The sequence below is a fragment of the Balaenoptera acutorostrata genome, chromosome X, assembly GCF_949987535.1.
Source record: "Balaenoptera acutorostrata chromosome X, mBalAcu1.1, whole genome shotgun sequence".
Lineage (NCBI taxonomy): Eukaryota > Metazoa > Chordata > Mammalia > Artiodactyla > Balaenopteridae > Balaenoptera > Balaenoptera acutorostrata.
Genome location: NC_080085.1, coordinates 101,495,940 through 101,499,813, shown reverse-complemented (window position 1 = coordinate 101,499,813; position 3,874 = coordinate 101,495,940).

Below are 3,874 nucleotides of genomic sequence, written 5' to 3'. Positions count from 1 at the left end.
GGGGTAGAAGTCATGGGAGGTAGAGATTAAGGTACTGAAAGTTCAGAATGATGGATATGTCATTAACATAGATTTGAAATACCCTAAAATGTCAGGACTTGAAGTGGAAAAGTGTTCTGAACTAACCATAAGTCAAATCTTCTTTGAATGGAGGAATATTAGCAGGAATTGGTAGTTCCACAACCAAAGAAGGTGTGGTTAGAGCTAGATGCATAAACCAAAGTTTTCACAGGCAACTAGATGTGTGAGGCTCTAAAAGTAATATGAAATGAAGAGAACACTGGTCCCATCACTTACCCAGAGCTAAATTGAATGTGGGAGAAATAACAGCCTCTACCTGGCTGTATAGCAAGAGGAGTATTATCCAGAGATAAACCTTTTTAAATTAAGGTTAGAGAAGGAAATTGCAGTCAGTGAAGGAGCTTAAATTGTAGCACAGTTTGTTAAAATATTTTGGAGGTTTAAAAGGAGAGGTAAGAGATTAAAGAGACCAGTGGTAGATTCAGTCAGGGGAAAAGAATTGTTAGAAGGAGAATAGACAGCTGAATGAACTTATATTCATACAAAGATGACAGATGTGTGGATTAAGCTGGTTGATAGTTATAAGAAATCCTGGCTTTCCCTTAGTGGATGGTGACAAGCAGGTGTAGGTCCATTGCACTTCTGAGAGGATTTGAGTCTTTGATGGATTCAAGGGAGGGAGTTATTATCTGGCTTGAATTCTAAGGGGTCTGGCTCATAGCTTTAAAGATTCAGAGTAGATGTGAGGCTCCCATTACCTCTTTTTCATTTCATTAATTCTTTTGAAGAGTCCAGGCTAGATGTTGCAGAATGTCACACATTCTGGATTTATTTGAAGTTTTCCTTATGATGAGTTTCAGGTGAAACATATCTAGCAAGAAGATAACATGAGAGTGTGTATAATTCCCACAGCATCACATTAGGATACATATCATGTCAAGCCATTCCGTTACTGTTGAGGTCAAGCTTGACCACTAGGTTAATGTGGTGACCACCAGATCTGTCCATTGTAAAGCACTATTTCCTCTTTGGTCTAATCAGCCATAGCTTGAGGGTGAACAGGGTCATTTGGTATAGACCATGGTGACATATACCTAGCAGGGTTGTGAGAAACAGGCAATAAGCCATGCCTGGTATACACAAATAATCCACATATGATATAAATTGGTAAGAACTGTAAGAAAATTGCTTATAGAAACATACACGAGGGAGCAATCTTTTCTGTGTGCCTAGAGTGAGGATGGTGGTTGTGGAGGAAATAAAGCAAAGCTGTGGAGCAAAGGTGATATTTGAGGGTTGGATCTTTCAAGATGAGTTAGGGCTTATTAGTGGTTGAAAGTGGTGAGGACATCCCAGGCTGAGAGAAAAAGCATGAGGGGAAAAAACAAAAACAAAAACGAAAATAGAGGCCTGAAATTATATGGTTCAACTGGGAGAAAAAAATCCTGCGTGCTAGCATATACGATGCATAGAAACAAGTGACTGGGAGATAAGGTTGGAAAGGCAGACTAGGTTAGGTTATGAAAAACCCTGAACTCCATGCTAAGGAATTTAGCCATGATTCTGTAAGTAATGATGCTAAGGAAGGTTTCTAAGAAAAGGAATATTCATATTGGGCTTTTAGAGAGACGTGTGGATGGCAGTGTGGCAGAATAAGAGGGAAGATTGGCAAGAAGTCTGACAGACAGGTTTTTGTGAGAAATGATGAGGGCACAGACTAGGTCAGTGGCAGTGGGTAAGAGAGGAAGGGACTGATATGAGAGATATTTTAGGGGCAAAATCAACAGAAGTTGATGAGTGGCTACATGTTGGCATTGGAGGGGAAGTCAAGAATATTCTAGGCTTTCTGACTTGAATCATATTAATGGTGATGCCATTACCAATATAAGGAAGGTAGTAGGAGAAGCAGATTTGGAATAGGGCAGTTAAGTTCTACATATATTGAATTTGAGTTACCTAAAGTGTACAATTTTCTGTTGTAATTTCAGTTGATTTCTTCTTTTTTATAAAGCTTTTTTCCTCTATTTTATTCCGTATTCCTATTTGGATCACAGGGAGTAAACTGGAGTGCTGTATACAAGTTCCAAGTAGGCATGCAGAAAGCAAAATATGTCCTTTGACCTAAAGATAACTAGGAAGGAATCAATCAATTGTTTCCTGGGCTATACATTGGCAGTTGTTATATCTGAACAAACTTGGATTAAAACTCTAGGGAAGACCTGTTCTCAAAGGATTTGTGTACCTACTCATTGATATGCTTTATGAAGTGACTTGAACCATTTAATTTCTCAGTCAAATGAGAAAATCAACCCACAGATTGACCCTTAACTTTGAAAGATTTGCAAGGGTTAATTAGATAAAATGTTCCTTTTTCCTTAGAAGCCAAGGGTTTGTTATATTAGTCCCAACCAAGATAAATCAAGTGTTTTCTTTTTCTCGAATTTCTTTGTTTTTCTGACAAAGCTGTTTTTATTTATTATTTAATTCCACTGAACTCTCTAATTTCAATAGGTGCTAAGAATAAATCCCCTAGAGGAGAAAAAAATAATGAACAAAGAGAGAAAATAAGCCAACATTATGACATGGAGCTGCATGCACAGCTGGCTACACACTAATAAACAATGTCCAAGAGGACTGGGTTCTGAAGAACATTTCCTTAATTATGGTCATGATCTGTGCCTTCCAAGAATAATATAGTATGTGCAGTATTTTAACAAGGGTAGAAAAGACATTAGTAACAAGATCTCTATTTTTATTGGAATTTTTCAGGTCATGACATGTATATAAAAATGTCTATCATATATTCCTAGGACGGTAGGATAAGAAATCTTTAAGCTGTAAAAGGTTGATAATTTTGAAAACATTTTAAAATGGAAATGGTAAATTTATGAAACTTTAAATAAAACCTCAAGATTTCTAGGCTGCTCAGGAGTTTCAAGGCGTGGGTGTTGTCCCCCCCTCTAATTCAAAGCAAGTTCCTTCTTTTGGAAGTTCCGCTGCCAATTTCCTTTCTGTTTAATTTAGGTTATGTTGTGTAATGTGCAGGGTTTATAACTCAGTCTTCCCAGATGTCATTTTAATTTAATGTTCTTTCTCTGGACTGTCTCCCAGTTTTTTCTAGTCTAAAGATTGTCTAATATAATTTTGATTGTGAATGTTACTTGGTGTGAGAAAACAAACTGAGATTGAAGCACTCTAATGGGGAAAAAAGCCGTAATACATGTTTGCCTATACTTCACACTTTCCTGTTTATAACTTGGCTTTCTTCCTGTATACTTCCTCTATTTGTGCCCAGAAGTTTCACACTGATTCTTTATCTTCCAATCTGCTAGATCGACCCTGTCTGGATTAGGAATTAAAGAACAGTGATTAGGAAATGAAGTATAGAATGAGGAATCTGCAGAAAAAGAAAAATAAAGGGGGAACCAGAAGATCTGGAGATGGACCTAATCAAATTTAGGAAGCAGACAAGCACTTATCTTTGGTACCTTCTGTTCTCCTTGTTCAGCCTCTCTCCCCACCTCCACCATCCTACTTTTGCTCTTCCATCCCCTTCCCGCCTAGCTTGATTTTCCTTCCTATACGGCCTTGACCTTTGCTAGCTTGTCAGCTGTTTCCTCTAAGATAATAATGGACACATCTAAAAGTATCCTTCGCACAAGTATTTGCATTTTACTAAAAGTCTATTACAGAGTAGAATTCTCTCTAGGCCCAATAATGAGTTCCTAATGACTTAATGGAATTTACTTCACCATTGTATATGGGTGTACTTTGTGCTCCTAACTTTCATACTTCTCACTTTCATGTCTGCTTCCCTCCTGAACTTCATTCTTCCAGCTACCCCAGTCTCACT